Source organism: Lathyrus oleraceus, unplaced genomic scaffold (assembly GCF_024323335.1).
Source record: "Lathyrus oleraceus cultivar Zhongwan6 unplaced genomic scaffold, CAAS_Psat_ZW6_1.0 chrUn0350, whole genome shotgun sequence".
Lineage (NCBI taxonomy): Eukaryota > Viridiplantae > Streptophyta > Magnoliopsida > Fabales > Fabaceae > Lathyrus > Lathyrus oleraceus.
Genome location: NW_026112741.1, coordinates 47,736 through 67,081, shown reverse-complemented (window position 1 = coordinate 67,081; position 19,346 = coordinate 47,736). Strand labels below are relative to the sequence as shown.

Sequence of the window (19,346 nt, the reverse complement as noted above, 5' to 3'; positions counted from 1 at the left end):
ACCGGATCCCATCAGAACTCCGCAGTTAAGCGTGCTTGGGCGAGAGTAGTACTAGGATGGGTGACCTCCTGGGAAGTCCTTGTGTTGCACCTCTTTTTGCGATTTTTTAAATACTTCTATTCATTTCTGTTAGCCGGCGTAAAAGAATCGGAAAAAAGTAGGAGAAAACAAATATTTCAACGTTAATTGTGTTTGTTTGCCGTTAATAAGTGAAAGAAATAAAATATATACAATCAAAGCGCATGAGATATCAGGTGCGATCATACCAGCACTAATGCACCGGATCCCATCAGAACTCCGCAGTTAAGCGTGCTTGGGCGAGAGTAGTACTAGAATGGGTGACCTCCTGGGAAGTCCTTGTGTTGCACCTCTTTTTTTGCGATTTTTTAAATACTTCTTTTTATTTCTGTTAATCGGCGTAAAAGAGTCGGAAAAAGTAGGAGAAAACAAATATTTCAACTTAATTGTGTTTGTTCTCTGCTCTAATAAGTGAAAGAATAAAATATATACAATAAAGCGCATTTAATATCAGGTGCGATCATACCAGCACTAATGCACCGGATCCCATCAGAACTCCGCAGTTAAGCTGCTTGGGCGAGAGTAGTACTAGATGGGTGACCCCTGGGAAGTCCTTGTGTGCACCTCTTTTTTCGATTTTTTAATACTTCTATTCATTTCTGTTAGCCGGCGTAAAAGAATCGAAAAAGTAGGAGAAAACAAATATTTCAACGTTAATTGTGTTTTGTTCTGCCGTTAATAAGTGAAAGAAATAAAATATTACAATTAAAGCGCATTTAATATCAGGTGCGATCATACCAGCACTAATGCACGGATCCCATCAGAACTCCGCAGTTAAGCGTGCTTGGGCGAGAGTAGTACTAGGATGGGTGACCTCCTGGGAAGTCCTTGTGTTGCACCTCTTTTTTTGCGATTTTTTAAATACTTCTATTCATTCTGTTAGCCGGCGTAAAAGAATCGGAAAAAGTAGGAGAAAACAATATTTCAACGTTTAATTGTGTTTTGTTCTGCCGTTAATAAGTGAGAAATAAAATATATACAATTAAAGCGCATTTAATATCAGGTGCGATCATACCAGCACTATGCACCGGATCCCATCAGAACTCCGCAGTTAAGCGTGCTTGGGCGAGAGTAGTACTAGGATGGGTGACCTCCTGGGAAGTCCTTGTGTTGCACTCTTTTTTTGCGATTTTTTAAATACTTCTATTCATTTCTGTTAGCCGGCGTAAAAGAATCGGAAAAGTAGGAGAAACAATATTTCAACGTTAATTGTGTTTGTTCTGCCGTTAATAATGAAAGAAATAAAAATATACAATTAAAGCGCATTTAATATCAGTGCGATCATACCAGCACTAATGCACCGGATCCATCAGAACTCCGCAGTTAAGCGTGCTTGGGCGAGAGTAGTACTAGGATGGGTGACCTCCTGGGAAGTCCTTGTGTTGCACCTCTTTTTTGCGATTTTTTAAATACTTCTATTCATTTCTGTTAGCCGGCGTAAAAGAATCGGAAAAAGTAGGAGAAAACAATATTTCAACGTTAATTGTGTTTGTTCTGCCGTTAATAAGTGAAAGAAATAAAATTATATACAATTAAAGCGCATTTAATATCAGGTGCGATCATACCAGCACTAATGCACCGGATCCCATCAGAACTCCGCAGTTAAGCGTGCTTGGGCGAGAGTAGTACTACTAGGATGGGTGACCTCCTGGGAAGTCCTTGTGTTGCACCTCTTTTTTGCGATTTTTTAATACTTCTATTCATTTCTGTTAGCCGGCGTAAAGAATCGGAAAAAGTAGGAGAAACAAATATTTCACGTTAATTGTGTTTGTTCTCCGTTATAAGTGAAAAAATAAAATATATACAATTAAAGCGCATTTAATATCAGTGCGATCATACCAGCACTAATGCACCGGATCCCATCAGAACTCCGCAGTTAAGCGTGCTTGGCGAGAGTAGTACTAGGATGGGTGACCTCCTGGGAAGTCTTTTTTGCACCTTTTTTTTTCTGCCGTTAATAAGTGAAAGAAAACAATATACAAAATTAAGCGCATTTAAATACAGGTGCGTCATACCAGCACTAATGCACCGGATCCCATCAGAACTCCGCAGTTAAGCGTGCTTGGGCGAGAGTAGTACTAGGATGGGTGACCTCCTGGGAAGTCCTTGTGTTGCACCTCTTTTTTGCGATTTTTTAAATACTTCTATTCATTTCTGTTAGCCGGCGTAAAAGAATCGGAAAAAGTAGGAGAAAACAAATATTTCAACGTTAATTGTGTTTGTTCTGCCGTTAATAAGTGAAAGAAATAAAATATATACAATTAAAGCGCATTTAATATCAGGTGCGATCATACCAGCACTAATGCACCGGATCCCATCAGAACTCCGCAGTTAAGCGTGCTTGGGCGAGAGTAGTACTAGGATGGGTGACCTCCTGGGAAGTCCTTGTGTTGCACCTCTTTTTTGCGATTTTTTAAATACTTCTATTCATTCTGTTAGCCGGCGTAAAAGAATCGAAAAAGTAGGAGAAAACAATATTTCAACGTTAATTGTGTTTGTTCTGCCGTTAATAAGTGAAAGAAATAAAATATATACAATTAAAGCGCATTTAATATCAGGTGCGATCATACCAGCACTAATGCACCGGATCCCATCAGAACTCCGCAGTTAAGCGTGCTTGGGCGAGAGTAGTACTAGGATGGGTGACCTCCTGGGAAGTCCTTGTGTTGCACCTCTTTTTTTGCGATTTTTAAATACTTCTATTCATTTCTGTTAGCCGGCGTAAAAGAATCGAAAAAGTAGGAGAAAACAAATATTTCAACGTTAATTGTGTTTGTTTCTGCCGTTAATAAGTGAAAGAAATAAAATATATACAATTAAAGCGCATTTAATATCAGGTGCGATCATACCAGCACTAATGCACCGGATCCCATCAGAACTCCGCAGTTAAGCGTGCTTGGGCGAGAGTAGTACTAGGATGGGTGACCTCCTGGGAAGTCCTTGTGTTGCACCTCTTTTTTGCGATTTTTTAAATACTTCTATTCATTTCTGTTAGCCGGCGTAAAAGAATCGGAAAAAGTAGGAGAAAACAAATATTTCAACGTTAATTGTGTTTGTTCTGCCGTTAATAAGTGAAAGAAATAAAATATATACAATTAAAGCGCATTTAATATCAGGTGAAAATATATACAATTAAAGCGCATTTAATATCAGGTGCGATCATACCAGCACTAATGCACCGGATCCCATCAGAACTCCGCAGTTAAGCGTGCTTGGGCGAGAGTAGTACTAGGATGGGTGACCTCCTGGGAAGTCCTTGTGTTGCACCTCTTTTTTGCGATTTTTTAAATACTTCTATTCATTTCTGTTAGCCGGCGTAAAAGTAGGAGAAAACAAATATTTCAACGTTAATTGTGTTTGTTCTGCCGTTAATAAGTGAAAGAAATAAAATATATACAATTAAAGCGCATTTAATATCAGGTGCGATCATACCAGCACTAATGCACCGGATCCCATCAGAACTCCGCAGTTAAGCGTGCTTGGGCGAGAGTAGTACTAGGATGGGTGACCTCCTGGGAAGTCCTTGTGTTGCACCTCTTTTTTGCGATTTTTTAAATACTTCTATTCATTTCTGTTAGCCGGCGTAAAAGAATCGGAAAAAGTAGGAGAAAACAAATATTTCAACGTTAATTGTGTTTGTTCTGCCGTTAATAAGTGAAAGAAATAAAATATATACAATTAAAGCGCATTTAATATCAGGTGCGATCATACCAGCACTAATGCACCGGATCCCATCAGAACTCCGCAGTTAAGCGTGCTTGGGCGAGAGTAGTACTAGGATGGGTGACCTCCTGGGAAGTCCTTGTGTTGCACCTCTTTTTTGCGATTTTTTAAATACTTCTATTCATTTCTGTTAGCCGGCGTAAAAGAATCGGAAAAAGTAGGAGAAAACAAATATTTCAACGTTAATTGTGTTTGTTCTGCCGTTAATAAGTGAAAGAAATAAATATATACAATTAAAGCGCATTTAATATCAGGTGCGATCATACCAGCACTAATGCACCGGATCCCATCAGAACTCCGCAGTTAAGCGTGCTTGGGCGAGAGTAGTACTAGGATGGGTGACCTCCTGGGAAGTCCTTGTGTTGCACCTCTTTTTTGCGATTTTTTAAATACTTCTATTCATTTCTGTTAGCCGGCGTAAAAGAATCGGAAAAAGTAGGAGAAAACAAATATTTCAACGTTAATTGTGTTTGTTCTGCCGTTAATAAGTGAAAGAAATAAAATATATACAATTAAAGCGCATTTAATATCAGGTGCGATCATACCAGCACTAATGCACCGGATCCCATCAGAACTCCGCAGTTAAGCGTGCTTGGGCGAGAGTAGTACTAGGATGGGTGACCTCCTGGGAAGTCCTTGTGTTGCACCTCTTTTTTGCGATTTTTTAAATACTTCTATTCATTTCTGTTAGCCGGCGTAAAAGAATCGGAAAAAGTAGGAGAAAACAAATATTTCAACGTTAATTGTGTTTGTTCTGCCGTTAATAAGTGAAAGAAATAAAATATATACAATTAAAGCGCATTTAATATCAGGTGCGATCATACCAGCACTAATGCACCGGATCCCATCAGAACTCCGCAGTTAAGCGTGCTTGGGCGAGAGTAGTACTAGGATGGGTGACCTCCTGGGAAGTCCTTGTGTTGCACCTCTTTTTTGCGATTTTTTAAATACTTCTATTCATTTCTGTTAGCCGGCGTAAAAGAATCGGAAAAAGTAGGAGAAAACAAATATTTCAACGTTAATTGTGTTTGTTCTGCCGTTAATAAGTGAAAGAAATAAAATATATACAATTAAAGCGCATTTAATATCAGGTGCGATCATACCAGCACTAATGCACCGGATCCCATCAGAACTCCGCAGTTAAGCGTGCTTGGGCGAGAGTAGTACTAGGATGGGTGACCTCCTGGGAAGTCCTTGTGTTGCACCTCTTTTTTGCGATTTTTTAAATACTTCTATTCATTTCTGTTAGCCGGCGTAAAAGAATCGGAAAAAGTAGGAGAAAACAAATATTTCAACGTTAATTGTGTTTGTTCTGCCGTTAATAAGTGAAAGAAATAAAATATATACAATTAAAGCGCATTTAATATCAGGTGCGATCATACCAGCACTAATGCACCGGATCCCATCAGAACTCCGCAGTTAAGCGTGCTTGGGCGAGAGTAGTACTAGGATGGGTGACCTCCTGGGAAGTCCTTGTGTTGCACCTCTTTTTTGCGATTTTTTAAATACTTCTATTCATTTCTGTTAGCCGGCGTAAAAGAATCGGAAAAAGTAGGAGAAAACAAATATTTCAACGTTAATTGTGTTTGTTCTGCCGTTAATAAGTGAAAGAAATAAAATATATACAATTAAAGCGCATTTAATATCAGGTGCGATCATACCAGCACTAATGCACCGGATCCCATCAGAACTCCGCAGTTAAGCGTGCTTGGGCGAGAGTAGTACTAGGATGGGTGACCTCCTGGGAAGTCCTTGTGTTGCACCTCTTTTTTGCGATTTTTTAAATACTTCTATTCATTTCTGTTAGCCGGCGTAAAAGAATCGGAAAAAGTAGGAGAAAACAAATATTTCAACGTTAATTGTGTTTGTTCTGCCGTTAATAAGTGAAAGAAATAAAATATATACAATTAAAGCGCATTTAATATCAGGTGCGATCATACCAGCACTAATGCACCGGATCCCATCAGAACTCCGCAGTTAAGCGTGCTTGGCGAGAGTAGTACTAGGATGGAGTGAGTACTAGGATGGTGACCTCCTGGGAAGTCCTTGTGTTGCACCTCTTTTTTGCGATTTTTTAAATACTTCTATTCATTTCTGTTAGCCGGCGTAAAAGAATCGGAAAAAGTAGGAGAAAACAAATATTTCAACGTTAATTGTGTTTGTTCTGCCGTTAATAAGTGAAAGAAATAAAATATATACAATTAAAGCGCATTTAATATCAGGTGCGATCATACCAGCACTAATGCACCGGATCCCATCAGAACTCCGCAGTTAAGCGTGCTTGGGCGAGAGTAGTACTAGGATGGGTGACCTCCTGGGAAGTCCTTGTGTTGCACCTCTTTTTTGCGATTTTTTAAATACTTCTATTCATTTCTGTTAGCCGGCGTAAAAGAATCGGAAAAAGTAGGAGAAAACAAATATTTCAACGTTAATTGTGTTTGTTCTGCCGTTAATAAGTGAAAGAAATAAAATATATACAATTAAAGCGCATTTAATATCAGGTGCGATCATACCAGCACTAATGCACCGGATCCCATCAGAACTCCGCAGTTAAGCGTGCTTGGGCGAGAGTAGTACTAGGATGGGTGACCTCCTGGGAAGTCCTTGTGTTGCACCTCTTTTTTGCGATTTTTTAAATACTTCTATTCATTTCTGTTAGCCGGCGTAAAAGAATCGGAAAAAGTAGGAGAAAACAAATATTTCAACGTTAATTGTGTTTGTTCTGCCGTTAATAAGTGAAAGAAATAAAATATATACAATTAAAGCGCATTTAATATCAGGTGCGATCATACCAGCACTAATGCACCGGATCCCATCAGAACTCCGCAGTTAAGCGTGCTTGGGCGAGAGTAGTACTAGGATGGGTGACCTCCTGGGAAGTCCTTGTGTTGCACCTCTTTTTTGCGATTTTTTAAATACTTCTATTCATTTCTGTTAGCCGGCGTAAAAGAATCGGAAAAAGTAGGAGAAAACAAATATTTCAACGTTAATTGTGTTTGTTCTGCCGTTAATAAGTGAAAGAAATAAAATATATACAATTAAAGCGCATTTAATATCAGGTGCGATCATACCAGCACTAATGCACCGGATCCCATCAGAACTCCGCAGTTAAGCGTGCTTGGGCGAGAGTAGTACTAGGATGGGTGACCTCCTGGGAAGTCCTTGTGTTGCACCTCTTTTTTGCGATTTTTTAAATACTTCTATTCATTTCTGTTAGCCGGCGTAAAAGAATCGGAAAAAGTAGGAGAAAACAAATATTTCAACGTTAATTGTGTTTGTTCTGCCGTTAATAAGTGAAAGAAATAAAATATATACAATTAAAGCGCATTTAATATCAGGTGCGATCATACCAGCACTAATGCACCGGATCCCATCAGAACTCCGCAGTTAAGCGTGCTTGGGCGAGAGTAGTACTAGGATGGGTGACCTCCTGGGAAGTCCTTGTGTTGCACCTCTTTTTTGCGATTTTTTAAATACTTCTATTCATTTCTGTTAGCCGGCGTAAAAGAATCGGAAAAAGTAGGAGAAAACAAATATTTCAACGTTAATTGTGTTTGTTCTGCCGTTAATAAGTGAAAGAAATAAAATATATACAATTAAAGCGCATTTAATATCAGGTGCGATCATACCAGCACTAATGCACCGGATCCCATCAGAACTCCGCAGTTAAGCGTGCTTGGGCGAGAGTAGTACTAGGATGGGTGACCTCCTGGGAAGTCCTTGTGTTGCACCTCTTTTTTGCGATTTTTTAAATACTTCTATTCATTTCTGTTAGCCGGCGTAAAAGAATCGGAAAAAGTAGGAGAAAACAAATATTTCAACGTTAATTGTGTTTGTTCTGCCGTTAATAAGTGAAAGAAATAAAATATATACAATTAAAGCGCATTTAATATCAGGTGCGATCATACCAGCACTAATGCACCGGATCCCATCAGAACTCCGCAGTTAAGCGTGCTTGGGCGAGAGTAGTACTAGGATGGGTGACCTCCTGGGAAGTCCTTGTGTTGCACCTCTTTTTTGCGATTTTTTAAATACTTCTATTCATTTCTGTTAGCCGGCGTAAAAGAATCGGAAAAAGTAGGAGAAAACAAATATTTCAACGTTAATTGTGTTTGTTCTGCCGTTAATAAGTGAAAGAAATAAAATATATACAATTAAAGCGCATTTAATATCAGGTGCGATCATACCAGCACTAATGCACCGGATCCCATCAGAACTCCGCAGTTAAGCGTGCTTGGGCGAGAGTAGTACTAGGATGGGTGACCTCCTGGGAAGTCCTTGTGTTGCACCTCTTTTTTGCGATTTTTTAAATACTTCTATTCATTTCTGTTAGCCGGCGTAAAAGAATCGGAAAAAGTAGGAGAAAACAAATATTTCAACGTTAATTGTGTTTGTTCTGCCGTTAATAAGTGAAAGAAATAAAATATATACAATTAAAGCGCATTTAATATCAGGTGCGATCATACCAGCACTAATGCACCGGATCCCATCAGAACTCCGCAGTTAAGCGTGCTTGGGCGAGAGTAGTACTAGGATGGGTGACCTCCTGGGAAGTCCTTGTGTTGCACCTCTTTTTTGCGATTTTTTAAATACTTCTATTCATTTCTGTTAGCCGGCGTAAAAGAATCGGAAAAAGTAGGAGAAAACAAATATTTCAACGTTAATTGTGTTTGTTCTGCCGTTAATAAGTGAAAGAAATAAAATATATACAATTAAAGCGCATTTAATATCAGGTGCGATCATACCAGCACTAATGCACCGGATCCCATCAGAACTCCGCAGTTAAGCGTGCTTGGGCGAGAGTAGTACTAGGATGGGTGACCTCCTGGGAAGTCCTTGTGTTGCACCTCTTTTTTGCGATTTTTTAAATACTTCTATTCATTTCTGTTAGCCGGCGTAAAAGAATCGGAAAAAGTAGGAGAAAACAAATATTTCAACGTTAATTGTGTTTGTTCTGCCGTTAATAAGTGAAAGAAATAAAATATATACAATTAAAGCGCATTTAATATCAGGTGCGATCATACCAGCACTAATGCACCGGATCCCATCAGAACTCCGCAGTTAAGCGTGCTTGGGCGAGAGTAGTACTAGGATGGGTGACCTCCTGGGAAGTCCTTGTGTTGCACCTCTTTTTTGCGATTTTTTAAATACTTCTATTCATTTCTGTTAGCCGGCGTAAAAGAATCGGAAAAAGTAGGAGAAAACAAATATTTCAACGTTAATTGTGTTTGTTCTGCCGTTAATAAGTGAAAGAAATAAAATATATACAATTAAAGCGCATTTAATATCAGGTGCGATCATACCAGCACTAATGCACCGGATCCCATCAGAACTCCGCAGTTAAGCGTGCTTGGGCGAGAGTAGTACTAGGATGGGTGACCTCCTGGGAAGTCCTTGTGTTGCACCTCTTTTTTGCGATTTTTTAAATACTTCTATTCATTTCTGTTAGCCGGCGTAAAAGAATCGGAAAAAGTAGGAGAAAACAAATATTTCAACGTTAATTGTGTTTGTTCTGCCGTTAATAAGTGAAAGAAATAAAATATATACAATTAAAGCGCATTTAATATCAGGTGCGATCATACCAGCACTAATGCACCGGATCCCATCAGAACTCCGCAGTTAAGCGTGCTTGGGCGAGAGTAGTACTAGGATGGGTGACCTCCTGGGAAGTCCTTGTGTTGCACCTCTTTTTTGCGATTTTTTAAATACTTCTATTCATTTCTGTTAGCCGGCGTAAAAGAATCGGAAAAAGTAGGAGAAAACAAATATTTCAACGTTAATTGTGTTTGTTCTGCCGTTAATAAGTGAAAGAAATAAAATATATACAATTAAAGCGCATTTAATATCAGGTGCGATCATACCAGCACTAATGCACCGGATCCCATCAGAACTCCGCAGTTAAGCGTGCTTGGGCGAGAGTAGTACTAGGATGGGTGACCTCCTGGGAAGTCCTTGTGTTGCACCTCTTTTTTGCGATTTTTTAAATACTTCTATTCATTTCTGTTAGCCGGCGTAAAAGAATCGGAAAAAGTAGGAGAAAACAAATATTTCAACGTTAATTGTGTTTGTTCTGCCGTTAATAAGTGAAAGAAATAAAATATATACAATTAAAGCGCATTTAATATCAGGTGCGATCATACCAGCACTAATGCACCGGATCCCATCAGAACTCCGCAGTTAAGCGTGCTTGGGCGAGAGTAGTACTAGGATGGGTGACCTCCTGGGAAGTCCTTGTGTTGCACCTCTTTTTTGCGATTTTTTAAATACTTCTATTCATTTCTGTTAGCCGGCGTAAAAGAATCGGAAAAAGTAGGAGAAAACAAATATTTCAACGTTAATTGTGTTTGTTCTGCCGTTAATAAGTGAAAGAAATAAAATATATACAATTAAAGCGCATTTAATATCAGGTGCGATCATACCAGCACTAATGCACCGGATCCCATCAGAACTCCGCAGTTAAGCGTGCTTGGGCGAGAGTAGTACTAGGATGGGTGACCTCCTGGGAAGTCCTTGTGTTGCACCTTTTTTTCTGCCGTAATAAGTGAAAGAAATAAAATATATACAATTAAAGCGCATTTAATATCAGGTGCGATCATACCAGCACTAATGCACCGGATCCCATCAGAACTCCGCAGTTAAGCGTGCTTGGGCGAGAGTAGTACTAGGATGGGTGACCTCCTGGGAAGTCCTTGTGTTGCACCTCTTTTTTGCGATTTTTTAAATACTTCTATTCATTTCTGTTAGCCGGCGTAAAAGAATCGGAAAAAGTAGGAGAAAACAAATATTTCAACGTTAATTGTGTTTGTTCTGCCGTTAATAAGTGAAAGAAATAAAATATATACAATTAAAGCGCATTTAATATCAGGTGCGATCATACCAGCACTAATGCACCGGATCCCATCAGAACTCCGCAGTTAAGCGTGCTTGGGCGAGAGTAGTACTAGGATGGGTGACCTCCTGGGAAGTCCTTGTGTTGCACCTCTTTTTTGCGATTTTTTAAATACTTCTATTCATTTCTGTTAGCCGGCGTAAAAGAATCGGAAAAAGTAGGAGAAAACAAATATTTCAACGTTAATTGTGTTTGTTCTGCCGTTAATAAGTGAAAGAAATAAAATATATACAATTAAAGCGCATTTAATATCAGGTGCGATCATACCAGCACTAATGCACCGGATCCCATCAGAACTCCGCAGTTAAGCGTGCTTGGGCGAGAGTAGTACTAGGATGGGTGACCTCCTGGGAAGTCCTTGTGTTGCACCTCTTTTTTGCGATTTTTTAAATACTTCTATTCATTTCTGTTAGCCGGCGTAAAAGAATCGGAAAAAGTAGGAGAAAACAAATATTTCAACGTTAATTGTGTTTGTTCTGCCGTTAATAAGTGAAAGAAATAAAATATATACAATTAAAGCGCATTTAATATCAGGTGCGATCATACCAGCACTAATGCACCGGATCCCATCAGAACTCCGCAGTTAAGCGTGCTTGGGCGAGAGTAGTACTAGGATGGGTGACCTCCTGGGAAGTCCTTGTGTTGCACCTCTTTTTTGCGATTTTTTAAATACTTCTATTCATTTCTGTTAGCCGGCGTAAAAGAATCGGAAAAAGTAGGAGAAAACAAATATTTCAACGTTAATTGTGTTTGTTCTGCCGTTAATAAGTGAAAGAAATAAAATATATACAATTAAAGCGCATTTAATATCAGGTGCGATCATACCAGCACTAATGCACCGGATCCCATCAGAACTCCGCAGTTAAGCGTGCTTGGGCGAGAGTAGTACTAGGATGGGTGACCTCCTGGGAAGTCCTTGTGTTGCACCTCTTTTTTGCGATTTTTTAAATACTTCTATTCATTTCTGTTAGCCGGCGTAAAAGAATCGGAAAAAGTAGGAGAAAACAAATATTTCAACGTTAATTGTGTTTGTTCTGCCGTTAATAAGTGAAAGAAATAAAATATATACAATTAAAGCGCATTTAATATCAGGTGCGATCATACCAGCACTAATGCACCGGATCCCATCAGAACTCCGCAGTTAAGCGTGCTTGGGCGAGAGTAGTACTAGGATGGGTGACCTCCTGGGAAGTCCTTGTGTTGCACCTTTTTTTTCTTGCCGTTAATAAGTGAAAGAAATAAAATATATACAATTAAAGCGCATTTAATATCAGGTGCGATCATACCAGCACTAATGCACCGGATCCCATCAGAACTCCGCAGTTAAGCGTGCTTGGGCGAGAGTAGTACTAGGATGGGTGACCTCCTGGGAAGTCCTTGTGTTGCACCTCTTTTTTGCGATTTTTTAAATACTTCTATTCATTTCTGTTAGCCGGCGTAAAAGAATCGGAAAAAGTAGGAGAAAACAAATATTTCAACGTTAATTGTGTTTGTTCTGCCGTTAATAAGTGAAAGAAATAAAATATATACAATTAAAGCGCATTTAATATCAGGTGCGATCATACCAGCACTAATGCACCGGATCCCATCAGAACTCCGCAGTTAAGCGTGCTTGGGCGAGAGTAGTACTAGGATGGGTGACCTCCTGGGAAGTCCTTGTGTTGCACCTCTTTTTTGCGATTTTTTAAATACTTCTATTCATTTCTGTTAGCCGGCGTAAAAGAATCGGAAAAAGTAGGAGAAAACAAATATTTCAACGTTAATTGTGTTTGTTCTGCCGTTAATAAGTGAAAGAAATAAAATATATACAATTAAAGCGCATTTAATATCAGGTGCGATCATACCAGCACTAATGCACCGGATCCCATCAGAACTCCGCAGTTAAGCGTGCTTGGGCGAGAGTAGTACTAGGATGGGTGACCTCCTGGGAAGTCCTTGTGTTGCACCTCTTTTTTGCGATTTTTTAAATACTTCTATTCATTTCTGTTAGCCGGCGTAAAAGAATCGGAAAAAGTAGGAGAAAACAAATATTTCAACGTTAATTGTGTTTGTTCTGCCGTTAATAAGTGAAAGAAATAAAATATATACAATTAAAGCGCATTTAATATCAGGTGCGATCATACCAGCACTAATGCACCGGATCCCATCAGAACTCCGCAGTTAAGCGTGCTTGGGCGAGAGTAGTACTAGGATGGGTGACCTCCTGGGAAGTCCTTGTGTTGCACCTTTTTTTTCTGCCGTTAATAAGTGAAAGAAATAAAATATATACAATTAAAGCGCATTTAATATCAGGTGCGATCATACCAGCACTAATGCACCGGATCCCATCAGAACTCCGCAGTTAAGCGTGCTTGGGCGAGAGTAGTACTAGGATGGGTGACCTCCTGGGAAGTCCTTGTGTTGCACCTCTTTTTTGCGATTTTTTAAATACTTCTATTCATTTCTGTTAGCCGGCGTAAAAGAATCGGAAAAAGTAGGAGAAAACAAATATTTCAACGTTAATTGTGTTTGTTCTGCCGTTAATAAGTGAAAGAAATAAAATATATACAATTAAAGCGCATTTAATATCAGGTGCGATCATACCAGCACTAATGCACCGGATCCCATCAGAACTCCGCAGTTAAGCGTGCTTGGGCGAGAGTAGTACTAGGATGGGTGACCTCCTGGGAAGTCCTTGTGTTGCACCTCTTTTTTGCGATTTTTTAAATACTTCTATTCATTTCTGTTAGCCGGCGTAAAAGAATCGGAAAAAGTAGGAGAAAACAAATATTTCAACGTTAATTGTGTTTGTTCTGCCGTTAATAAGTGAAAGAAATAAAATATATACAATTAAAGCGCATTTAATATCAGGTGCGATCATACCAGCACTAATGCACCGGATCCCATCAGAACTCCGCAGTTAAGCGTGCTTGGGCGAGAGTAGTACTAGGATGGGTGACCTCCTGGGAAGTCCTTGTGTTGCACCTCTTTTTTGCGATTTTTTAAATACTTCTATTCATTTCTGTTAGCCGGCGTAAAAGAATCGGAAAAAGTAGGAGAAAACAAATATTTCAACGTTAATTGTGTTTGTTCTGCCGTTAATAAGTGAAAGAAATAAAATATATACAATTAAAGCGCATTTAATATCAGGTGCGATCATACCAGCACTAATGCACCGGATCCCATCAGAACTCCGCAGTTAAGCGTGCTTGGGCGAGAGTAGTACTAGGATGGGTGACCTCCTGGGAAGTCCTTGTGTTGCACCTCTTTTTTGCGATTTTTTAAATACTTCTATTCATTTCTGTTAGCCGGCGTAAAAGAATCGGAAAAAGTAGGAGAAAACAAATATTTCAACGTTAATTGTGTTTGTTCTGCCGTTAATAAGTGAAAGAAATAAAATATATACAATTAAAGCGCATTTAATATCAGGTGCGATCATACCAGCACTAATGCACCGGATCCCATCAGAACTCCGCAGTTAAGCGTGCTTGGGCGAGAGTAGTACTAGGATGGGTGACCTCCTGGGAAGTCCTTGTGTTGCACCTCTTTTTTGCGATTTTTTAAATACTTCTATTCATTTCTGTTAGCCGGCGTAAAAGAATCGGAAAAAGTAGGAGAAAACAAATATTTCAACGTTAATTGTGTTTGTTCTGCCGTTAATAAGTGAAAGAAATAAAATATATACAATTAAAGCGCATTTAATATCAGGTGCGATCATACCAGCACTAATGCACCGGATCCCATCAGAACTCCGCAGTTAAGCGTGCTTGGGCGAGAGTAGTACTAGGATGGGTGACCTCCTGGGAAGTCCTTGTGTTGCACCTCTTTTTTGCGATTTTTTAAATACTTCTATTCATTTCTGTTAGCCGGCGTAAAAGAATCGGAAAAAGTAGGAGAAAACAAATATTTCAACGTTAATTGTGTTTGTTCTGCCGTTAATAAGTGAAAGAAATAAAATATATACAATTAAAGCGCATTTAATATCAGGTGCGATCATACCAGCACTAATGCACCGGATCCCATCAGAACTCCGCAGTTAAGCGTGCTTGGGCGAGAGTAGTACTAGGATGGGTGACCTCCTGGGAAGTCCTTGTGTTGCACCTCTTTTTTGCGATTTTTTAAATACTTCTATTCATTTCTGTTAGCCGGCGTAAAAGAATCGGAAAAAGTAGGAGAAAACAAATATTTCAACGTTAATTGTGTTTGTTCTGCCGTTAATAAGTGAAAGAAATAAAATATATACAATTAAAGCGCATTTAATATCAGGTGCGATCATACCAGCACTAATGCACCGGATCCCATCAGAACTCCGCAGTTAAGCGTGCTTGGGCGAGAGTAGTACTAGGATGGGTGACCTCCTGGGAAGTCCTTGTGTTCAACCTTTTTTTTTTCTGCCGTTAATAAGTGAAAGAAATAAAATATATACAATTAAAGCGCATTTAATATCAGGTGCGATCATACCAGCACTAATGCACCGGATCCCATCAGAACTCCGCAGTTAAGCGTGCTTGGGCGAGAGTAGTACTAGGATGGGTGACCTCCTGGGAAGTCCTTGTGTTGCACCTCTTTTTTGCGATTTTTTAAATACTTCTATTCATTTCTGTTAGCCGGCGTAAAAGAATCGGAAAAAGTAGGAGAAAACAAATATTTCAACGTTAATTGTGTTTGTTCTGCCGTTAATAAGTGAAAGAAATAAAATATATACAATTAAAGCGCATTTAATATCAGGTGCGATCATACCAGCACTAATGCACCGGATCCCATCAGAACTCCGCAGTTAAGCGTGCTTGGGCGAGAGTAGTACTAGGATGGGTGACCTCCTGGGAAGTCCTTGTGTTGCACCTCTTTTTTGCGATTTTTTAAATACTTCTATTCATTTCTGTTAGCCGGCGTAAAAGAATCGGAAAAAGTAGGAGAAAACAAATATTTCAACGTTAATTGTGTTTGTTCTGCCGTTAATAAGTGAAAGAAATAAAATATATACAATTAAAGCGCATTTAATATCAGGTGCGATCATACCAGCACTAATGCACCGGATCCCATCAGAACTCCGCAGTTAAGCGTGCTTGGGCGAGAGTAGTACTAGGATGGGTGACCTCCTGGGAAGTCCTTGTGTTGCACCTCTTTTTTGCGATTTTTTAAATACTTCTATTCATTTCTGTTAGCCGGCGTAAAAGAATCGGAAAAAGTAGGAGAAAACAAATATTTCAACGTTAATTGTGTTTGTTCTGCCGTTAATAAGTGAAAGAAATAAAATATATACAATTAAAGCGCATTTAATATCAGGTGCGATCATACCAGCACTAATGCACCGGATCCCATCAGAACTCCGCAGTTAAGCGTGCTTGGGCGAGAGTAGTACTAGGATGGGTGACCTCCTGGGAAGTCCTTGTGTTGCACCTCTTTTTTGCGATTTTTTAAATACTTCTATTCATTTCTGTTAGCCGGCGTAAAAGAATCGGAAAAAGTAGGAGAAAACAAATATTTCAACGTTAATTGTGTTTGTTCTGCCGTTAATAAGTGAAAGAAATAAAATATATACAATTAAAGCGCATTTAATATCAGGTGCGATCATACCAGCACTAATGCACCGGATCCCATCAGAACTCCGCAGTTAAGCGTGCTTGGGCGAGAGTAGTACTAGGATGGGTGACCTCCTGGGAAGTCCTTGTGTTGCACCTCTTTTTTGCGATTTTTTAAATACTTCTATTCATTTCTGTTAGCCGGCGTAAAAGAATCGGAAAAAGTAGGAGAAAACAAATATTTCAACGTTAATTGTGTTTGTTCTGCCGTTAATAAGTGAAAGAAATAAAATATATACAATTAAAGCGCATTTAATATCAGGTGCGATCATACCAGCACTAATGCACCGGATCCCATCAGAACTCCGCAGTTAAGCGTGCTTGGGCGAGAGTAGTACTAGGATGGGTGACCTCCTGGGAAGTCCTTGTGTTGCACCTCTTTTTTGCGATTTTTTAAATACTTCTATTCATTTCTGTTAGCCGGCGTAAAAGAATCGGAAAAAGTAGGAGAAAACAAATATTTCAACGTTAATTGTGTTTGTTCTGCCGTTAATAAGTGAAAGAAATAAAATATATACAATTAAAGCGCATTTAATATCAGGTGCGATCATACCAGCACTAATGCACCGGATCCCATCAGAACTCCGCAGTTAAGCGTGCTTGGGCGAGAGTAGTACTAGGATGGGTGACCTCCTGGGAAGTCCTTGTGTTGCACCTCTTTTTTGCGATTTTTTAAATACTTCTATTCATTTCTGTTAGCCGGCGTAAAAGAATCGGAAAAAGTAGGAGAAAACAAATATTTCAACGTTAATTGTGTTTGTTCTGCCGTTAATAAGTGAAAGAAATAAAATATATACAATTAAAGCGCATTTAATATCAGGTGCGATCATACCAGCACTAATGCACCGGATCCCATCAGAACTCCGCAGTTAAGCGTGCTTGGGCGAGAGTAGTACTAGGATGGGTGACCTCCTGGGAAGTCCTTGTGTTGCACCTCTTTTTTGCGATTTTTTAAATACTTCTATTCATTTCTGTTAGCCGGCGTAAAAGAATCGGAAAAAGTAGGAGAAAACAAATATTTCAACGTTAATTGTGTTTGTTCTGCCGTTAATAAGTGAAAGAAATAAAATATATACAATTAAAGCGCATTTAATATCAGGTGCGATCATACCAGCACTAATGCACCGGATCCCATCAGAACTCCGCAGTTAAGCGTGCTTGGGCGAGAGTAGTACTAGGATGGGTGACCTCCTGGGAAGTCCTTGTGTTGCACCTCTTTTTTGCGATTTTTTAAATACTTCTATTCATTTCTGTTAGCCGGCGTAAAAGAATCGGAAAAAGTAGGAGAAAACAAATATTTCAACGTTAATTGTGTTTGTTCTGCCGTTAATAAGTGAAAGAAATAAAATATATACAATTAAAGCGCATTTAATATCAGGTGCGATCATACCAGCACTAATGCACCGGATCCCATCAGAACTCCGCAGTTAAGCGTGCTTGGGCGAGAGTAGTACTAGGATGGGTGACCTCCTGGGAAGTCCTTGTGTTGCACTTTTTTTTCTGCCGTTAATAAGTGAAAGAAATAAAATATATACAATTAAAGCGCATTTAATATCAGGTGCGATCATACCAGCACTAATGCACCGGATCCCATCAGAACTCCGCAGTTAAGCGTGCTTGGGCGAGAGTAGTACTAGGATGGGTGACCTCCTGGGAAGTCCTTGTGTTGCACCTCTTTTTTGCGATTTTTTAAATACTTCTATTCATTTCTGTTAGCCGGCGTAAAAGAATCGGAAAAAGTAGGAGAAAACAAATATTTCAACGTTAATTGTGTTTGTTCTGCCGTTAATAAGTGAAAGAAATAAAATATATACAATTAAAGCGCATTTAATATCAGGTGCGATCATACCAGCACTAATGCACCGGATCCCATCAGAACTCCGCAGTTAAGCGTGCTTGGGCGAGAGTAGTACTAGGATGGGTGACCTCCTGGGAAGTCCTTGTGTTGCACCTCTTTTTTGCGATTTTTTAAATACTTCTATTCATTTCTGTTAGCCGGCGTAAAAGAATCGGAAAAAGTAGGAGAAAACAAATATTTCAACGTTAATTGTGTTTGTTCTGCCGTTAATAAGTGAAAGAAATAAAATATATACAATTAAAGCGCATTTAATATCAGGTGCGATCATACCAGCACTAATGCACCGGATCCCATCAGAACTCCGCAGTTAAGCGTGCTTGGGCGAGAGTAGTACTAGGATGGGTGACCTCCTGGGAAGTCCTTGTGTTGCACCTCTTTTTTGCGATTTTTTAAATACTTCTATTCATTTCTGTTAGCCGGCGTAAAAGAATCGGAAAAAGTAGGAGAAAACAAATATTTCAACGTTAATTGTGTTTGTTCTGCCGTTAATAAGTGAAAGAAATAAAATATATACAATTAAAGCGCATTTAATATCAGGTGCGATCATACCAGCACTAATGCACCGGATCCCATCAGAACTCCGCAGTTAAGCGTGCTTGGGCGAGAGTAGTACTAGGATGGGTGACCTCCTGGGAAGTCCTTGTGTTGCACCTCTTTTTTGCGATTTTTTAAATACTTCTATTCATTTCTGTTAGCCGGCGTAAAAGAATCGGAAAAAGTAGGAGAAAACAAATATTTCAACGTTAATTGTGTTTGTTCTGCCGTTAATAAGTGAAAGAAATAAAATATATACAATTAAAGCGCATTTAATATCAGGTGCGATCATACCAGCACTAATGCACCGGATCCCATCAGAACTCCGCAGTTAAGCGTGCTTGGGCGAGAGTAGTACTAGGATGGGTGACCTCCTGGGAAGTCCTTGTGTTGCACCTTTTTTTCTGCCGTTAATAAGTGAAAGAAATAAAATATATACAATTAAAGCGCATTTAATATCAGGTGCGATCATACCAGCACTAATGCACCGGATCCCATCAGAACTCCGCAGTTAAGCGTGCTTGGGCGAGAGTAGTACTAGGATGGGTGACCTCCTGGGAAGTCCTTGTGTTGCACCTCTTTTTTGCGATTTTTTAAATACTTCTATTCATTTCTGTTAGCCGGCGTAAAAGAATCGGAAAAAGTAGGAGAAAACAAATATTTCAACGTTAATTGTGTTTGTTCTGCCGTTAATAAGTGAAAG

At 39.3% G+C, this 19,346-nt stretch overlaps 69 non-coding genes and 3 pseudogenes across 69 annotated transcripts; all 72 read left to right on the top strand.

Annotated features, from left to right (window-relative positions):
• LOC127113589 (uncharacterized) lies at positions 1-93 on the top strand (annotated as a pseudogene).
• Positions 94-252: 159 nt separating this feature from the next.
• LOC127113567 (5S ribosomal RNA) lies at positions 253-371 on the top strand. The gene has a single exon (XR_007799632.1). It is a non-coding gene; the product is annotated as a 5S ribosomal RNA (ribosomal RNA).
• Positions 372-530: 159 nt separating this feature from the next.
• Positions 531-645, top strand: LOC127113588 (uncharacterized; annotated as a pseudogene).
• Positions 646-802: 157 nt separating this feature from the next.
• On the top strand, positions 803-920 carry LOC127113571 (5S ribosomal RNA). The gene has a single exon (XR_007799636.1). It is a non-coding gene; the product is annotated as a 5S ribosomal RNA (ribosomal RNA).
• A 159-nt stretch (positions 921-1,079) lies between these two features.
• Positions 1,080-1,197, top strand: LOC127113575 (5S ribosomal RNA). Its single transcript, XR_007799640.1, has one exon. It is a non-coding gene; the product is annotated as a 5S ribosomal RNA (ribosomal RNA).
• Positions 1,198-1,351: 154 nt separating this feature from the next.
• On the top strand, positions 1,352-1,469 carry LOC127113579 (5S ribosomal RNA). The gene has a single exon (XR_007799643.1). It is a non-coding gene; the product is annotated as a 5S ribosomal RNA (ribosomal RNA).
• Positions 1,470-1,629: 160 nt separating this feature from the next.
• Positions 1,630-1,751, top strand: LOC127113574 (5S ribosomal RNA). The gene has a single exon (XR_007799639.1). It is a non-coding gene; the product is annotated as a 5S ribosomal RNA (ribosomal RNA).
• A 152-nt stretch (positions 1,752-1,903) lies between these two features.
• On the top strand, positions 1,904-2,019 carry LOC127113586 (5S ribosomal RNA). Its single transcript, XR_007799648.1, has one exon. It is a non-coding gene; the product is annotated as a 5S ribosomal RNA (ribosomal RNA).
• A 61-nt stretch (positions 2,020-2,080) lies between these two features.
• LOC127113572 (5S ribosomal RNA) lies at positions 2,081-2,198 on the top strand. The gene has a single exon (XR_007799637.1). It is a non-coding gene; the product is annotated as a 5S ribosomal RNA (ribosomal RNA).
• Positions 2,199-2,358: 160 nt separating this feature from the next.
• On the top strand, positions 2,359-2,477 carry LOC127113559 (5S ribosomal RNA). The gene has a single exon (XR_007799624.1). It is a non-coding gene; the product is annotated as a 5S ribosomal RNA (ribosomal RNA).
• A 157-nt stretch (positions 2,478-2,634) lies between these two features.
• On the top strand, positions 2,635-2,753 carry LOC127113558 (5S ribosomal RNA). The gene has a single exon (XR_007799623.1). It is a non-coding gene; the product is annotated as a 5S ribosomal RNA (ribosomal RNA).
• A 160-nt stretch (positions 2,754-2,913) lies between these two features.
• LOC127113556 (5S ribosomal RNA) lies at positions 2,914-3,032 on the top strand. Its single transcript, XR_007799621.1, has one exon. It is a non-coding gene; the product is annotated as a 5S ribosomal RNA (ribosomal RNA).
• A 197-nt stretch (positions 3,033-3,229) lies between these two features.
• Positions 3,230-3,348, top strand: LOC127113555 (5S ribosomal RNA). Its single transcript, XR_007799620.1, has one exon. It is a non-coding gene; the product is annotated as a 5S ribosomal RNA (ribosomal RNA).
• Positions 3,349-3,496: 148 nt separating this feature from the next.
• Positions 3,497-3,615, top strand: LOC127113554 (5S ribosomal RNA). Its single transcript, XR_007799619.1, has one exon. It is a non-coding gene; the product is annotated as a 5S ribosomal RNA (ribosomal RNA).
• A 160-nt stretch (positions 3,616-3,775) lies between these two features.
• On the top strand, positions 3,776-3,894 carry LOC127113553 (5S ribosomal RNA). Its single transcript, XR_007799618.1, has one exon. It is a non-coding gene; the product is annotated as a 5S ribosomal RNA (ribosomal RNA).
• Positions 3,895-4,053: 159 nt separating this feature from the next.
• Positions 4,054-4,172, top strand: LOC127113552 (5S ribosomal RNA). Its single transcript, XR_007799617.1, has one exon. It is a non-coding gene; the product is annotated as a 5S ribosomal RNA (ribosomal RNA).
• Positions 4,173-4,332: 160 nt separating this feature from the next.
• LOC127113551 (5S ribosomal RNA) lies at positions 4,333-4,451 on the top strand. The gene has a single exon (XR_007799616.1). It is a non-coding gene; the product is annotated as a 5S ribosomal RNA (ribosomal RNA).
• A 160-nt stretch (positions 4,452-4,611) lies between these two features.
• On the top strand, positions 4,612-4,730 carry LOC127113550 (5S ribosomal RNA). The gene has a single exon (XR_007799615.1). It is a non-coding gene; the product is annotated as a 5S ribosomal RNA (ribosomal RNA).
• Positions 4,731-4,890: 160 nt separating this feature from the next.
• Positions 4,891-5,009, top strand: LOC127113549 (5S ribosomal RNA). Its single transcript, XR_007799614.1, has one exon. It is a non-coding gene; the product is annotated as a 5S ribosomal RNA (ribosomal RNA).
• Positions 5,010-5,169: 160 nt separating this feature from the next.
• On the top strand, positions 5,170-5,288 carry LOC127113548 (5S ribosomal RNA). The gene has a single exon (XR_007799613.1). It is a non-coding gene; the product is annotated as a 5S ribosomal RNA (ribosomal RNA).
• Positions 5,289-5,448: 160 nt separating this feature from the next.
• Positions 5,449-5,567, top strand: LOC127113547 (5S ribosomal RNA). Its single transcript, XR_007799612.1, has one exon. It is a non-coding gene; the product is annotated as a 5S ribosomal RNA (ribosomal RNA).
• Positions 5,568-5,727: 160 nt separating this feature from the next.
• LOC127113585 (uncharacterized) lies at positions 5,728-5,861 on the top strand (annotated as a pseudogene).
• Positions 5,862-6,021: 160 nt separating this feature from the next.
• LOC127113545 (5S ribosomal RNA) lies at positions 6,022-6,140 on the top strand. The gene has a single exon (XR_007799610.1). It is a non-coding gene; the product is annotated as a 5S ribosomal RNA (ribosomal RNA).
• Positions 6,141-6,300: 160 nt separating this feature from the next.
• On the top strand, positions 6,301-6,419 carry LOC127113544 (5S ribosomal RNA). The gene has a single exon (XR_007799609.1). It is a non-coding gene; the product is annotated as a 5S ribosomal RNA (ribosomal RNA).
• Positions 6,420-6,579: 160 nt separating this feature from the next.
• LOC127113543 (5S ribosomal RNA) lies at positions 6,580-6,698 on the top strand. Its single transcript, XR_007799608.1, has one exon. It is a non-coding gene; the product is annotated as a 5S ribosomal RNA (ribosomal RNA).
• A 160-nt stretch (positions 6,699-6,858) lies between these two features.
• LOC127113542 (5S ribosomal RNA) lies at positions 6,859-6,977 on the top strand. The gene has a single exon (XR_007799607.1). It is a non-coding gene; the product is annotated as a 5S ribosomal RNA (ribosomal RNA).
• A 160-nt stretch (positions 6,978-7,137) lies between these two features.
• LOC127113541 (5S ribosomal RNA) lies at positions 7,138-7,256 on the top strand. The gene has a single exon (XR_007799606.1). It is a non-coding gene; the product is annotated as a 5S ribosomal RNA (ribosomal RNA).
• A 160-nt stretch (positions 7,257-7,416) lies between these two features.
• On the top strand, positions 7,417-7,535 carry LOC127113540 (5S ribosomal RNA). The gene has a single exon (XR_007799605.1). It is a non-coding gene; the product is annotated as a 5S ribosomal RNA (ribosomal RNA).
• A 160-nt stretch (positions 7,536-7,695) lies between these two features.
• On the top strand, positions 7,696-7,814 carry LOC127113539 (5S ribosomal RNA). Its single transcript, XR_007799604.1, has one exon. It is a non-coding gene; the product is annotated as a 5S ribosomal RNA (ribosomal RNA).
• Positions 7,815-7,974: 160 nt separating this feature from the next.
• LOC127113538 (5S ribosomal RNA) lies at positions 7,975-8,093 on the top strand. Its single transcript, XR_007799603.1, has one exon. It is a non-coding gene; the product is annotated as a 5S ribosomal RNA (ribosomal RNA).
• A 160-nt stretch (positions 8,094-8,253) lies between these two features.
• On the top strand, positions 8,254-8,372 carry LOC127113537 (5S ribosomal RNA). The gene has a single exon (XR_007799602.1). It is a non-coding gene; the product is annotated as a 5S ribosomal RNA (ribosomal RNA).
• A 160-nt stretch (positions 8,373-8,532) lies between these two features.
• Positions 8,533-8,651, top strand: LOC127113536 (5S ribosomal RNA). Its single transcript, XR_007799601.1, has one exon. It is a non-coding gene; the product is annotated as a 5S ribosomal RNA (ribosomal RNA).
• A 160-nt stretch (positions 8,652-8,811) lies between these two features.
• On the top strand, positions 8,812-8,930 carry LOC127113534 (5S ribosomal RNA). The gene has a single exon (XR_007799599.1). It is a non-coding gene; the product is annotated as a 5S ribosomal RNA (ribosomal RNA).
• Positions 8,931-9,090: 160 nt separating this feature from the next.
• Positions 9,091-9,209, top strand: LOC127113533 (5S ribosomal RNA). Its single transcript, XR_007799598.1, has one exon. It is a non-coding gene; the product is annotated as a 5S ribosomal RNA (ribosomal RNA).
• A 160-nt stretch (positions 9,210-9,369) lies between these two features.
• LOC127113532 (5S ribosomal RNA) lies at positions 9,370-9,488 on the top strand. Its single transcript, XR_007799597.1, has one exon. It is a non-coding gene; the product is annotated as a 5S ribosomal RNA (ribosomal RNA).
• Positions 9,489-9,648: 160 nt separating this feature from the next.
• On the top strand, positions 9,649-9,767 carry LOC127113531 (5S ribosomal RNA). The gene has a single exon (XR_007799596.1). It is a non-coding gene; the product is annotated as a 5S ribosomal RNA (ribosomal RNA).
• A 160-nt stretch (positions 9,768-9,927) lies between these two features.
• Positions 9,928-10,046, top strand: LOC127113530 (5S ribosomal RNA). Its single transcript, XR_007799595.1, has one exon. It is a non-coding gene; the product is annotated as a 5S ribosomal RNA (ribosomal RNA).
• Positions 10,047-10,206: 160 nt separating this feature from the next.
• Positions 10,207-10,325, top strand: LOC127113565 (5S ribosomal RNA). Its single transcript, XR_007799630.1, has one exon. It is a non-coding gene; the product is annotated as a 5S ribosomal RNA (ribosomal RNA).
• A 60-nt stretch (positions 10,326-10,385) lies between these two features.
• Positions 10,386-10,504, top strand: LOC127113529 (5S ribosomal RNA). Its single transcript, XR_007799594.1, has one exon. It is a non-coding gene; the product is annotated as a 5S ribosomal RNA (ribosomal RNA).
• Positions 10,505-10,664: 160 nt separating this feature from the next.
• Positions 10,665-10,783, top strand: LOC127113528 (5S ribosomal RNA). Its single transcript, XR_007799593.1, has one exon. It is a non-coding gene; the product is annotated as a 5S ribosomal RNA (ribosomal RNA).
• A 160-nt stretch (positions 10,784-10,943) lies between these two features.
• Positions 10,944-11,062, top strand: LOC127113527 (5S ribosomal RNA). Its single transcript, XR_007799592.1, has one exon. It is a non-coding gene; the product is annotated as a 5S ribosomal RNA (ribosomal RNA).
• A 160-nt stretch (positions 11,063-11,222) lies between these two features.
• On the top strand, positions 11,223-11,341 carry LOC127113526 (5S ribosomal RNA). The gene has a single exon (XR_007799591.1). It is a non-coding gene; the product is annotated as a 5S ribosomal RNA (ribosomal RNA).
• Positions 11,342-11,501: 160 nt separating this feature from the next.
• LOC127113525 (5S ribosomal RNA) lies at positions 11,502-11,620 on the top strand. Its single transcript, XR_007799590.1, has one exon. It is a non-coding gene; the product is annotated as a 5S ribosomal RNA (ribosomal RNA).
• Positions 11,621-11,780: 160 nt separating this feature from the next.
• Positions 11,781-11,899, top strand: LOC127113564 (5S ribosomal RNA). Its single transcript, XR_007799629.1, has one exon. It is a non-coding gene; the product is annotated as a 5S ribosomal RNA (ribosomal RNA).
• A 63-nt stretch (positions 11,900-11,962) lies between these two features.
• LOC127113523 (5S ribosomal RNA) lies at positions 11,963-12,081 on the top strand. Its single transcript, XR_007799588.1, has one exon. It is a non-coding gene; the product is annotated as a 5S ribosomal RNA (ribosomal RNA).
• Positions 12,082-12,241: 160 nt separating this feature from the next.
• LOC127113522 (5S ribosomal RNA) lies at positions 12,242-12,360 on the top strand. Its single transcript, XR_007799587.1, has one exon. It is a non-coding gene; the product is annotated as a 5S ribosomal RNA (ribosomal RNA).
• A 160-nt stretch (positions 12,361-12,520) lies between these two features.
• On the top strand, positions 12,521-12,639 carry LOC127113521 (5S ribosomal RNA). Its single transcript, XR_007799586.1, has one exon. It is a non-coding gene; the product is annotated as a 5S ribosomal RNA (ribosomal RNA).
• A 160-nt stretch (positions 12,640-12,799) lies between these two features.
• Positions 12,800-12,918, top strand: LOC127113563 (5S ribosomal RNA). Its single transcript, XR_007799628.1, has one exon. It is a non-coding gene; the product is annotated as a 5S ribosomal RNA (ribosomal RNA).
• Positions 12,919-12,980: 62 nt separating this feature from the next.
• LOC127113520 (5S ribosomal RNA) lies at positions 12,981-13,099 on the top strand. The gene has a single exon (XR_007799585.1). It is a non-coding gene; the product is annotated as a 5S ribosomal RNA (ribosomal RNA).
• Positions 13,100-13,259: 160 nt separating this feature from the next.
• On the top strand, positions 13,260-13,378 carry LOC127113519 (5S ribosomal RNA). The gene has a single exon (XR_007799584.1). It is a non-coding gene; the product is annotated as a 5S ribosomal RNA (ribosomal RNA).
• A 160-nt stretch (positions 13,379-13,538) lies between these two features.
• Positions 13,539-13,657, top strand: LOC127113518 (5S ribosomal RNA). The gene has a single exon (XR_007799583.1). It is a non-coding gene; the product is annotated as a 5S ribosomal RNA (ribosomal RNA).
• A 160-nt stretch (positions 13,658-13,817) lies between these two features.
• On the top strand, positions 13,818-13,936 carry LOC127113517 (5S ribosomal RNA). Its single transcript, XR_007799582.1, has one exon. It is a non-coding gene; the product is annotated as a 5S ribosomal RNA (ribosomal RNA).
• A 160-nt stretch (positions 13,937-14,096) lies between these two features.
• LOC127113516 (5S ribosomal RNA) lies at positions 14,097-14,215 on the top strand. The gene has a single exon (XR_007799581.1). It is a non-coding gene; the product is annotated as a 5S ribosomal RNA (ribosomal RNA).
• A 160-nt stretch (positions 14,216-14,375) lies between these two features.
• LOC127113515 (5S ribosomal RNA) lies at positions 14,376-14,494 on the top strand. The gene has a single exon (XR_007799580.1). It is a non-coding gene; the product is annotated as a 5S ribosomal RNA (ribosomal RNA).
• Positions 14,495-14,654: 160 nt separating this feature from the next.
• On the top strand, positions 14,655-14,773 carry LOC127113514 (5S ribosomal RNA). The gene has a single exon (XR_007799579.1). It is a non-coding gene; the product is annotated as a 5S ribosomal RNA (ribosomal RNA).
• Positions 14,774-14,933: 160 nt separating this feature from the next.
• Positions 14,934-15,052, top strand: LOC127113578 (5S ribosomal RNA). The gene has a single exon (XR_007799642.1). It is a non-coding gene; the product is annotated as a 5S ribosomal RNA (ribosomal RNA).
• A 64-nt stretch (positions 15,053-15,116) lies between these two features.
• Positions 15,117-15,235, top strand: LOC127113512 (5S ribosomal RNA). Its single transcript, XR_007799577.1, has one exon. It is a non-coding gene; the product is annotated as a 5S ribosomal RNA (ribosomal RNA).
• A 160-nt stretch (positions 15,236-15,395) lies between these two features.
• On the top strand, positions 15,396-15,514 carry LOC127113511 (5S ribosomal RNA). Its single transcript, XR_007799576.1, has one exon. It is a non-coding gene; the product is annotated as a 5S ribosomal RNA (ribosomal RNA).
• Positions 15,515-15,674: 160 nt separating this feature from the next.
• Positions 15,675-15,793, top strand: LOC127113510 (5S ribosomal RNA). The gene has a single exon (XR_007799575.1). It is a non-coding gene; the product is annotated as a 5S ribosomal RNA (ribosomal RNA).
• Positions 15,794-15,953: 160 nt separating this feature from the next.
• Positions 15,954-16,072, top strand: LOC127113509 (5S ribosomal RNA). Its single transcript, XR_007799574.1, has one exon. It is a non-coding gene; the product is annotated as a 5S ribosomal RNA (ribosomal RNA).
• Positions 16,073-16,232: 160 nt separating this feature from the next.
• On the top strand, positions 16,233-16,351 carry LOC127113508 (5S ribosomal RNA). Its single transcript, XR_007799573.1, has one exon. It is a non-coding gene; the product is annotated as a 5S ribosomal RNA (ribosomal RNA).
• A 160-nt stretch (positions 16,352-16,511) lies between these two features.
• Positions 16,512-16,630, top strand: LOC127113507 (5S ribosomal RNA). The gene has a single exon (XR_007799572.1). It is a non-coding gene; the product is annotated as a 5S ribosomal RNA (ribosomal RNA).
• A 160-nt stretch (positions 16,631-16,790) lies between these two features.
• On the top strand, positions 16,791-16,909 carry LOC127113506 (5S ribosomal RNA). Its single transcript, XR_007799571.1, has one exon. It is a non-coding gene; the product is annotated as a 5S ribosomal RNA (ribosomal RNA).
• A 160-nt stretch (positions 16,910-17,069) lies between these two features.
• Positions 17,070-17,188, top strand: LOC127113505 (5S ribosomal RNA). Its single transcript, XR_007799570.1, has one exon. It is a non-coding gene; the product is annotated as a 5S ribosomal RNA (ribosomal RNA).
• A 160-nt stretch (positions 17,189-17,348) lies between these two features.
• LOC127113504 (5S ribosomal RNA) lies at positions 17,349-17,467 on the top strand. The gene has a single exon (XR_007799569.1). It is a non-coding gene; the product is annotated as a 5S ribosomal RNA (ribosomal RNA).
• A 160-nt stretch (positions 17,468-17,627) lies between these two features.
• LOC127113566 (5S ribosomal RNA) lies at positions 17,628-17,746 on the top strand. Its single transcript, XR_007799631.1, has one exon. It is a non-coding gene; the product is annotated as a 5S ribosomal RNA (ribosomal RNA).
• A 61-nt stretch (positions 17,747-17,807) lies between these two features.
• LOC127113503 (5S ribosomal RNA) lies at positions 17,808-17,926 on the top strand. Its single transcript, XR_007799568.1, has one exon. It is a non-coding gene; the product is annotated as a 5S ribosomal RNA (ribosomal RNA).
• A 160-nt stretch (positions 17,927-18,086) lies between these two features.
• LOC127113500 (5S ribosomal RNA) lies at positions 18,087-18,205 on the top strand. The gene has a single exon (XR_007799566.1). It is a non-coding gene; the product is annotated as a 5S ribosomal RNA (ribosomal RNA).
• Positions 18,206-18,365: 160 nt separating this feature from the next.
• LOC127113499 (5S ribosomal RNA) lies at positions 18,366-18,484 on the top strand. The gene has a single exon (XR_007799565.1). It is a non-coding gene; the product is annotated as a 5S ribosomal RNA (ribosomal RNA).
• Positions 18,485-18,644: 160 nt separating this feature from the next.
• Positions 18,645-18,763, top strand: LOC127113498 (5S ribosomal RNA). The gene has a single exon (XR_007799564.1). It is a non-coding gene; the product is annotated as a 5S ribosomal RNA (ribosomal RNA).
• A 160-nt stretch (positions 18,764-18,923) lies between these two features.
• Positions 18,924-19,042, top strand: LOC127113562 (5S ribosomal RNA). The gene has a single exon (XR_007799627.1). It is a non-coding gene; the product is annotated as a 5S ribosomal RNA (ribosomal RNA).
• A 61-nt stretch (positions 19,043-19,103) lies between these two features.
• On the top strand, positions 19,104-19,222 carry LOC127113497 (5S ribosomal RNA). The gene has a single exon (XR_007799563.1). It is a non-coding gene; the product is annotated as a 5S ribosomal RNA (ribosomal RNA).
• Positions 19,223-19,346: the final 124 nt, after the last annotated feature.